The following is an 11774-nucleotide window of genomic DNA, read 5'->3' as shown; positions in this document are numbered from 1 at the left end:
TTTTAATTACAGTATAAATTAGGGTTTTATATTATAGCCGTCGTAGGTTTCTACGTTAATTGGATGGGCCGGTTAGGATTGTGAGTTGGACTTAAATGAACCTAGGGTTTAGGAAAACTCTATAAGTATAAGGTAGACGTCTGTGTAGGGTTTTTTTTAAACAAAGCACACTTTTGTGGAAGTGGAGAAGGAAAAACGCAGTTTTTCACATTCTGCCAAGGTTTGATCAAAGCTCCGATCCTGCTTCGTCCGTGGTCCGATCGAGCTAAATTTTCATGACTCAGTAATGCACAATCTGAACGGTGAAGATCAGAGTTTGACCTCGGGAACAGTGATTCGTACTCGTGAACAGTAACTGGGTCGCACAGGTTTTTTCCATTCTGCCCAGATTTCATCAAACATCCGATCCCGCTTTGTCCGTGGTCCGATCGAGCTGAATTTTGGAGGAGAGGTTCACGACTCAGTGATGCACAATCTGAATGGTGGAGATCAGAGTTTGACCTTGGGAACAGTGATTCGTACTCATGAACAGTAACGGGGTCGCACAAGTTTTTTTTCCATTCTGCCCAGATTTCATCAAACATTCGATCCCACTTCGTCCGTGGTCCGATCGAGCTGAAATTTGGAGGATAGGTTCATGACTCAGTGTTGCATAATCTGAATGGTGAAGATCAGATTTTGAGTTCGGGAATAGTGTTTCGTACCCGCGAACAGTAACCAGGTTTTGGAACTTGCCGGGATTTTTTAAGAAGACGACGTTGAAACTTTGAACAAAAGTTTCTGAGGCAAGATTCTATCCTTACTCTTTTTCTTAGGCTTCATACTCTTTGCACTCTTAAATGATTCCAGGATTAATGAAGATTAAACCAAACTAAAATGATATCTGTTTTGCTATGAAACTGGTAGTTACAGTAGTGTTGTATGCTTGTTCAACCTAGACTAAGCATGTTTGTGGATGCATTGTGGTTCTGTGGTTCACGTTTTTCCTTACCACTGCTAGTATAAATTATTGAAAGGATGGGTCTAGATAATAGCTATCTTAAGTTCTGTAATAGCAACTGTTGGAACTTAAATACTAGGAGGATTTGAGTTTAACACTAGATCGGTTTTGTGGAACACTATAATTTGAGCATGTCTACATACATACTGTGAATATTGTTTTGATGCTTACATTATCACAATTAGTATCAACTGTGGAGGTTAGGATTTTGTGATACATACCCTACATATCTGTATGTCATTTGTAAGGTGTTAAATGGAAGTTTTAATTAATTCTGTCTTTATATCAGACTAAATGGAACAACTTAAATTGGGCATGTATATGTTGTTGTTGTGACCCTGTTTATCAATGCTTATTTTATCACTGCTAACATTGAATGTTGGATGTTGGAATTTAGTTGATATATACTTGATTTATTGGTATTATTGACTACTGGAGGATTGGGAAGTAGGCACCGGTATGGGATGGTGGCATACTAAGGATGGGTTTGGTTTTTAAAACAATACCATTACCCACCTACTTGGAATAAGGATGGGATTAACTAAAAGTTAAGTCCCGTGGATTTATATTGTCATGTCAACTACTTGTTGAGTGGCAATACCAGGGATTTTGGATGGATTTTATATATATACTGTTATGGTGCCTCGGTATGAGCTTGTGCCTCAGGACCGATGGCTAGGGAGCGTATATGCATCGGGATGTGTAGCTGGCTACGATGGTTGGAGGTGTACCCTGTTTAGGTATAGGTACATATGCCCACTTCGTGTGCATTTTAGCATATTACCTCTATTCAGGTTGAGACCGGCTTGTAGTCCAGTGAGAGTCCTTTAGTGTGACTATATATATATATTTACGGACTATTAGCTAATGTTGAATTGTTTATGATATACATGCGTATCGGGCCTCTGTTTGGATTGTAATGGTATAGAACTTGCGCGTGGGCCTGACCCACTTCTATTTTTCAGGTACACGACAGTTCCAGGCTTAGACGTGTTCGTGCTGAGTAGAGGTCTCTATTCACTCTTCCGACGATGTAGGGCTCTCTCTATAGTTTTATTTCTGGACGTTTATTACAGTTGTTCTATCTTCCGTTTGGATGTTTAATAGGGGTCCACTAGAGATGGATTCCCAAATTGTAAACTGATGGAGTTTTGGAGTTTGGGTTTGATGGATTTTAATAATTATAATATTTTGCGGATTCTATTTTTAGTTCCTTCCAGCTTTAATTTCATTTCTTAATTTATTTTGTATTCATTGTTCATTATAAAATATTAATTGTTTGATATTCCCTCGGGTTTGGGCCTGGGCCTGATCAACCCGTGTCTCGGATCCGAGGGGTATCTCATTAATCCTTTCATTAAGCTCACAATCCAAATACAACACAAGGTTAGAGACATATGCTACTTGCATTCAAAAGCATGGATCATCAAACAACAAGCATGGATTGTCTTCCCATTTAACACTACACTACAACTACACTACTAGCATGAAAATAAACTAAGGGAGAGGCACAATCCATCAAGGAATAAGTATAAACCATCAAGAAAATCACAAGAGCATTCCATTAAGCACTATGTTTTGACAATCTCTAAATCTATAGCATCAATACACATAAACATGCATCAATAACATAAAATCTAGAGATAAGCACATGAACATCTATTCTAACATACATAGACATATGGATAGAATAAAATGATCAATTGAAAGTATTTAACCACATAAATTATTGAACAATCAAGATCTATATATATCAAAGTGTCAAAACTTTAATTACAACACTAATTCCTCAATAATACACAAGTTTAAGATATAGAAAGCATGTTTAGGGCTAACTTTAGCCCCAAGAGGATGTCTAGCCACTCATGGTGATGTTGCTTCAACCCTCAAGGGCTAACTCCATGGAAGAAATCTGCTCCTTGTTAATGAAGAACTTCAATGGTGTCTCTAACCTCCTCCTCCTCTAAGCTTGCTCTCCAAGAGATGATATGATATGATATTAGCTCTCTTTGTAAAAAGCAATCCCTATCCTTATATAGGTAGGTCAAATGACACCAAAAAATGAGCTGGGGTCGTGCACACAATATTCCCCAATGATTGGATAAAGGACAACTTTCAATGAGCTGGAAATTTAACTTTTTCGCACTGGAGGAAGTTCGATCGATCGAACCTTGGACTTGGATCGATCGAACATGGCTGAGATCTATCGAACTTAGGCTGGATCGATCTTCATTGGTGGCGCTTTTTGGATAAAGACAAATCTGAGATATTTTAAAGATATTTTTGGGAGAAGGACAAAAGTGGTTGGTAGGGTGGTACAACTAGATAAGATCAATCATTTGGATAAGAATAAAGTAGTTCGATCGATCGAAGAATGGTATTAGATCGATCGAACTTTTGAGATCTCTGAAAATGTCATCATGGCTCTGATCCATCTTGAAGTGCTGAGATCGATCATGTTGGATCGATTGAACTTTGATCTGAGATCGATCGAAGATGTTGATTTCCACCTTTTTCTTCCTTTTGCTTCCACTTGGCTCCTTTCTTTGATTCATCCCAGAATTGCTTCAATTAAGCTCTTATTTGGCTGAGTTAGCTTATTTTCGGGATAAGTGCCAGAAAATGGAAATGATACGAAATCAATCTAAAACGGTAAAGTAAAATAGATAACGGTACTAGAATGCCTAAGCTTAAGGGGTTTAAATACTCACTTTTCAGTACTCATCATACCCCCAAACTTAAATATTGCTAGTCTCTAGCAATGAACTAAAAAGTAAATGAATGAAATGAACAACTATACAAGTATGAATCTAGAAAATAATAAATGGATAACACTACTTTCGTAGGGAACACGATTGCACTTAGCACATGTAACAAGCCTTTTAAACCCCAAGGTTATCCCTAGTGGATGAGTGAAGTCTCGTAAGGGTTTCCAGAAATGGTACCCACAAACATTAAGCTCATTCTTTCAAAAGAGGTACCAATATTACAAACAAGCATTGGGAGAAAACTACCTCAAGTATGCAATTTTTCAAACATTTCTAAGCAATCTCCCAAAATCTCAACATCAAGCAAGCAAGTATGGTCCTCCACACATCAAGAAAATGATCATGCAAATCAAAACAACTCTAGAATCTTTTTTGAGTGGATCGGCATCAAATGTGTTGCTATCTAAGCCAACTAAAGAATTAATCATATCCTTACCCTCAAACTAGCACACAAATCTAGTACCGATCATCAAGACAAAAAGTGGACCTTTTATTAAAGCTTTATTCATCTAGGTGCGCTTATTCTTTTCACTCGATTTTTATTTTTATTTTTTATTTTTTATTTTTATAGGATCAAAGATGGAAGCATGGTGCAATGTGTTGATCTCTTAAGCTTTCTAGTGATTCATGAGGTTGAGCGTTAGGTCAATGACTCCCAAACCAGACGGCTTTAGGGCATTAGGTGTTTAAACACCCCTACGGACTTGCAAGCTCAAATTAACTAGGCTACAAATCAAGACAACCTTCATCTAATCATTTCCCACTTCTCACGATTTTGGAGAAGTCCTCACTTTTTATTGCTTTTGCTTTTGCTCATTTTTTTTTTTTTTTTTTGAATAAACAAGTTCAGTTATTAACCTAGAGTTTGGGCCCTCCACCTTTCGGCGCGAGAAGTTCAGTGCTTGATGAGGCTAGAATCCCGGCTACTTATTGAAAAGGGTTGTTATCCACCTTTATCAAGAATAAAAGCTTTCAATGCATTACTAGCTCAATTGTGATATAACCAATTCAATAATCAACGAAGCATGTACCCCACAAATGAATGCTAGTGTGCGCCGGTGCTAGTGTAGAATCCTAGAATGAATCTCAAAACAATCACAAAATCAAGATGATGTGGACTACAAGTGTAAGTAAGATATCAATCTTTCGAAAAATTTACTCCTAAATGGCTTCCATAAGGCATACAAGTATTGGACTCTCAAGTCAAGCAATTTTTAAATTTTAAGCAATGTAGTCCTCAAAAGATCAAAATCATCGCTAGATATGGAGCAATCATAGAAAAATCTCTCAAGTACACAAGTCATGCTCAAAATCTTGAAATTTAAAGCTAACATTTCAAAACACCATTCCCCCCAAACTTAAATGGCACAATGTCCTCAATGTGCAAGAGAACAAAGGAAAAAGTATACCAGTGCAACTAAGGCATATAATGATCGGGACTGAAGTATCCAAAGTGGGTGGCATGGCCCCCCCAAACTTGGGATGAACTGTGGGCCTGAAAAGATGGCATTTGGATAAACTCATCAGGTAACAAAATGGGATAATCAGTGTATAATGGACATGCAAGTGTAAATATGATAAATAGATAAAGAGATGAGAGAGGTATAAGGGTGGTTCTAAAAATCTGGTAGCACTCTCTCACTGAAGTCACTGTGATGCACCTGATGGAGTCAAACATACAGATATGAGAATATAATATATGACATCCGTAATAAAAGCATGCATAAATAGAAAATAAAATACTGAAACATCAAAAGATCTAAGCCGACAGACCGGCTGTAAAAATAATAGTACTATACAGTGACAAAAATAAAGCATCAATAGTAAAGAAGGATCATGAAAAGATAGAAGAAACTGGAATCTCAGGAAGATGAGGCAGGACGGGCAGGTCGAGCTCCGCGGATATCTCTGGATAGATCTCGAAACATAGTCGTGACATCCATACAGAAGGTAGCAAAATCAGCTCTGTGGGCCGTAAGATTAGCTCGTATAGCAACAACAGCATCCTCAAGAGTCTGTAGGCGTACTCCAAAGCCGGGGGTCTGATCTGGAGCCTCAGGTATAGAAGAGTCAGAAGAACGAAAATCCTGAGTCTGCTCCTGCTCGTGAATGGGCGACCCAGCTAGAGAGTACTGCTCTGTGTCATCTGCAGGTCGCTCCAAATCAATATCTATATGCTCGGCAGCTGGACTGACTGGTACATCGTCCGCTGCGGGATCTGCTACTGCTGCCTCTACTTTCTCAGCCTCTAGCTCCTCTGCAGCCACTACTGCGTGGTCCTGCAGTCTAGTAATGATGGCATTGTAGCTCTTGTCCTAGTCCTTCTTCAAGAAATGACAGGAACCTCTCTCAGGGTGCTCCTGAGGATGAATAGGGTAGCGCTGGTCGATCAGAATCTGGGTGATGAGGTGGCCAAAAGGGAGAGACTTAGCCCGTCTGGGCTTCTCCTTGCTGATATACTTGTCAAATAGCTTCCTCATCACGCTCCAGATGAGCGCGAGAATAGATACGCAGTGGCCTGTGTAGAATGCGTAGAGGGCTGTCAGATAGTCTCCTCTCCGCTGGATCTTGTGCTCGGCCATATATATATTCCGAAAGAGAACGGAATCGAAGAACCATAGGTCATCTGGAAGGAATGTGCGGGTGGCAAAAGTCTCGCCATCGGCATGGTGACCTGTAAGAAATACTACCATGTCGGCATAAGAAGGCCTGTATAGCCTCGAATATAACTCCTGTAGCTCCGGAGGGCATCTGTTTGGACAATGGCAAGAGCGGGCTAGCGAGTCCACAGTGATAGTGATCTGATGGCCATCTAAGGTAGTGACCAGCTCTGTTGTGGTACACGGGGATGGTTGGAGGTTTTGGAAGAACAACCGTACCAGCCGCGGGTAGACTGGCTCTGTAATTAGGGCAAGAATAGCTGCAAGGCCCCTCTGAATAATGTCATGGTAAGCTGATCGGGTCAGCACCGATCTGGAAAAAAAGTCTGTGTCGAACACCAACTCATGGTCTACTGCCATATGTGCATATCTAGGCGCGAACCTATCATGCTCCTGAGCTGGTTGAGTTGGCTGGCGTGGTGGAGATGGTACTGGTAAATGCTCAGCTTCAGCATGTGGTGGAGATGGTGATGGTGTAAATGCAGGCTAAGCTGCAGAGGTGGATGGAATATGAGCATCCTCAGCCTCATGAGCAGGTGACTGAGGTGGAGTATGCTGTACTGGCTCCTCCTATGCATGAGAAGGCTCTGCTGGCTCCTCTATCCGTGGTCTGATATATCTCTGAGGCCCGTGTTGCCTTTTGGCAACAGTCTTGCACTCAGTCATAGCCTGAAAAATAATTTAAAAACTTGCAAGGGGAGTTAGTACCAGAATTAAAAATTGAAAGCACAAAATAGAAACATACAAGTTAAATAAGATAGACAAAATATATAGATGACATGAATCTATGCAAGTGACAAGATATGAAACATGCTAAACAATGTAAATATGAAATGCATCCAATGTGGAATATCACAGGCATTGGGCATATATGAGATAGTATAAACATAAGGCATGATGAATGAAGTGTGTGTATGAGATCTGTGAAGTTCGATCGATCATAAAAAGGTTTGAGATCGATCTCAAAACTTCGATCGATCTGAGAAATGAGTTCGATCGATCTCTCAAGATCGATCTGAGATTGAAGTTCGATCGATCGAACTGTGCGAAGGTGAAAACTCAAAGGTCACAGATCTGTGACTTTGGAAGCATGGGGGCCACACGAACAAGGTCGTGGACCCATCAACACAACACATCAATCAATTCTAGCCACATTACAAAACCCATACTCCCATAATCAATTCGAAAATAAAAAATATAAAAACATATATACACATATATACAAACATGCGTCAAGCTCATCAATGGTGGATTTCATCATCATTCATCCTAGATCTAGCATGTAGCTAGGCAACATATATTATCAAATTAAAGCTTGAAATGACAAAGTGTGGTTCGGATCTCACCTCTAGTCGCGAGAGAAGAGGAGATGAAGATGGTGATGCAAATCCGAGAGGAGAGAGAGAAAATCAAAGGTTGGAACTCGCCGGAGGCTCGCCGGAAATGGAAAGGGTGATTGGGGTTCACGGCGACAATGAGAGAAGCAAGGGTTAGGGTAGGGAGTTATTGGATCGATCTTTGTAATCGATTTCACAACTCTCGGTTTTATTTTTAAAAACATTTCCGACAGAGTTCGATCGATCGAACCTCAACTGAGATCGATTGAACTTTGTCTTTTCTTTTTTTTTTTTTTTGTTTCTTTTTTTTTTAAAAAAAAAAAAAAAAAATTGAATAAACAATAATAATTAAAAACTAAATAAACTAAAATATTTTTGTATTTTTGAAAACTTTTTGAAAAATAAAATAAAATGAAATGAAATGAAAATAAAATAAAAATGAAAATATTTTTGGATTTTTGAAATTTGAAAAGTCAAAATAAAGTCAAAATAATGAAATGAAGAACTGAGATCGATCAGAACAAGAGTTCGATCGATCAAACAGAGAATAAGAATATGCAGGTTTATGGCTCAGAAAATTGGCTAAGTGTTGGAACTTGAGATCGATCGAACTTGAATATTCGATCGATCGAAGAACTTCAGATCGATCTTGAAATGTTTTCGATCGATGAGTCAGAGAGCTGAAATATGCAGGTTGATGCAGGCTCAAAATTTTCTAAGTGTTGGAGCACGAGATCGATCAAACTTTAAAGTTGGATCGATCTAATGTCTTCTGATCGATCTGAGAATTAGTTCGAACGATGGGATAGAGAGGTGATTTGGATGCAGGTCAAATTTTTTTCTAAGTGTTGGATGCAGGTGGAAGTTCGATCGATCGAATTCTCATTTGAGATCGATCAAACTTATGCAAAATGTTCAATCACAACATAAAAATCATGCAATCCTAATCAAAGTTCCTATCAATGCGTATGAACCAAAAACAAGTATCTAGACTTCGCAAGAAATGAAATTTAAGATAGAAATAAGGGAGGAATAGGGTTTTGACACCCTACGAAATGTCGTTGTTAGTCTTTAACGTCTCTAGCAAGACATTGGGCTCTTTTAGCCCAGATCGAAGATCTTGTAATGCATCCCCTCCTTGTTGGGGTGATAGATGCTTTGAACTCCACCCAATAAATGGTTCTTTGAAGAACTTGTTAGATTAAGCTCAAACGAAACTTTTGTTCCCTTGTCAATGCAAGAACAATCTTTGGGCTTCCATGCCCTTTCAAAGTAAGAATTTGAAACAACACTTTTAGAGTGCAAGGTTGAAGATGATCCTTTTGAAGTTTTGGTTTTACACAAAAGCTCACTTCCTTGACATTGAAGATCATAACATTTGTCTACAACATTAACCTTTCCTTCATATTTGTCAAATGAATTGGGTGTGGGATTAAAGATATTCAACTTCAACTTCATGTGGCCAAATGAGATCTTCATTATCCCCGTCCTACAATTGATATTGGCATTAGCGATTGCCAAGAAAGGACGACCAAGGATAACAGGAATTTGGCTCTTAGGATTGGGGACCAGTTCCGTGTCAATGACAACGAAATTAACGGGAAAGAAGAATTTATCAATTTAATCAAAACATCCTCAATTATACCCTTAGGCTTTTTAATGGATCAATCGGCAAGTTGCAAAACTACCGACATCGGTTTCAATTCACCTAAGCCCAATTTGACATAAACCGAGTATGGAAGAAAGTTAACACTTACTCCTAAGTCAAGAAGTGCCCGATTAATGATATGATCACTAATAATGCATGAAGTAGTAGATGAACCGAGGTCCTTAAACTTTGGCAAAGTGTTATGTTGCAAAATTGAGCTTACTTGCTCGGTCAAAACCACTTTTCTTGGTGCTTGGCTCTTGTTCTTCCGCTTTTGGGTGCACAAGTCTTTCAAGAATTTGGCATAAGCCAGAATTTGCTTGATTGCATCCAAAAGTGGAAGATTAACTTTTACTTGCCTAAACATTTCCATAATTTAATTGGTTTTTGCATTTTGCTTATCTTTTGAAATGGATCCTTTTAAGGCATCCGGAAATGGAACTTTTTCAAACATCTTTTCAGAATTTTCTTTTGAACTCTCTTCAATACAAGAAGTTTTCAAATCATTTTTCAGCAAAACTTTTTCAACCTCATTTTTCAAAACTTCTTTTTCAAACACATTTTTCAAGACTTTCTCATTCACAAGATCATATATATGCAATGAAGGAGGAATGGGATGTGAAACGGGACGGGTGACAACTTGAGGTTGCACAGGTTCACTCTCTTCATCGGACATTTCAACTTGATTGTCCACAATCCTACCACTCCGCAAGGTAGTCACCGCATTAACATATTCAATGGTGTAGCCTTTCGATGAGGAATGGGTTTCCACAACACATTATTGCTTAGGTGGGGCATTAATAGGCATCTTTCCCTTCTCTCTTGCATTAAGAGTGCTTGATATTTGCCCTACATGGGTTTCTAGCTTTACAATAGATTGAGAGTGAGAATGAAGCAATTGAGTGTTAGCCTCTAAAGTGCCCAAAGCATTTAAAACTTTTTCTTCAAAAGCGGGACTTCTAGTATTTCCTTGGGAATAAGATTGGTTGGGAAAATGAGAATTAGCAAATTGATTCCCTTGTGATTGATAAGGTCTATAACCTTGGGATCCTTGGTTTTGAAGTGGAGGTGGAATGTACTTCCCTTGAAAATCACATTGGGAAGGGTTTGAGCCCTCTCCTTGGTTTTTCCAAGAGAAATTCGAATGATTCCTCCAACTTGGATTATAGTGAGTACCAAAAGGATTGTTCCCTTGGTTCACAAAAGCTGCATTGGCTTGTTCATTAGGTTCATTTTGCACTTGTCCGTGAGGACAATGAGAAGTAGAATGAAGAACACTAGAACAAGTCATACATGTTTCATTTGATGCACGATGAGAATGGTTAGGGAAGGAAGATACTTGGTTCGCCGAGTTTTGGTTAATAAAAAATTGATCAAACCTTTGAGATAAAGACTTCATTTCGGTGGCTATTTCATTCGAATGGTCGACTTAATGTAAGCCAACATTCTTCCTACCTTGTGAATTTATACTATTCTTGGATGATAATGTTCTATGCAAAGAATTTTCACTCATGCTCTTATAAAGACGCCACACGTCATCCTCATGTCTATCAATGTATGAGCCACCCATGGAAGCATCAACCATGCCTTTGTAATTGTCCGACAAGCTCTCAAAGAAATATTGAACTAATTGCCATTTGGGAATGTCATGATATGGACACTTCCTAAGCAATTCATTGAAGCGTTCCCATGCCTCATGAAACGTTTCTCCATCCCCATGTGAAAATTCTTGAATTGAGGTTCTCAGGGCATTGGTTTTAGAAACCGGATAGTACTTCTTCAAGAACTCTTATTGCATTTCTGCCCAAGAAGTGATTGAAAAAGGCCTAAGATTGTTAAACCAATACTTTGCCTTGTCTTTTAAGGTGAATGGAAAAAGTTTGAGTCTTAAGACCTCTTCCGGCATGTTCGTATATTTTACGGTGGAACATACTTTAAGAAACTCATCCAAATGCTTGTAAGGTTCTTCACTTGGAAGTCCATGATAGTTAGGAAGCATTTGAATGGTTTGTCGCTTAATTTCATAATGATGTGCTCTAAATGGATGCAATTGGATGCATGTGGGTGCATTATACTCATTAGGCACATAGTGATCTCTTAAAGCAAGTGGTGGATTAGCTACTTGAGGTGCAACATGAACACCTTGGTTTTGAATTCCTTGATTGATGATGAGAGGTTGTGGAGCATACATTGGCCTTGGAATTCCATATGGAACTTGGCTTTGTTGTTGTGGTGGTTGGTGAATGTATGGCCTAGGCATACCTAATGGTACTTGTATGTTCTCATTGTGCACATTTGGATGAAGGATACCTTATTGGTCTATGTGACCAAGGTCCTCTACATTCTCTTCATTATGGCCTT

General features: G+C 38.9%; 1 pseudogene; it reads left to right on the top strand.

Moving 5' to 3' along the window:
• The first annotated feature begins 11056 nt into the window (after nucleotides 1-11056).
• Nucleotides 11057-11155, top strand: LOC132315426 (small nucleolar RNA R71; annotated as a pseudogene).
• Nucleotides 11156-11774: the final 619 nt, after the last annotated feature.

Source organism: Cornus florida, unplaced genomic scaffold (genome assembly GCF_030987335.1).
Source record: "Cornus florida cultivar Cherokee Brave unplaced genomic scaffold, ASM3098733v1 CherokeeBrave_3.0.0_Hap2_Chr06, whole genome shotgun sequence".
Classification (NCBI taxonomy): Eukaryota; Viridiplantae; Streptophyta; class Magnoliopsida; order Cornales; family Cornaceae; genus Cornus; species Cornus florida.
The sequence above is the reverse complement of the archived record's forward strand: the minus strand, read 5'-3'. Positions and strand labels throughout refer to the sequence as shown.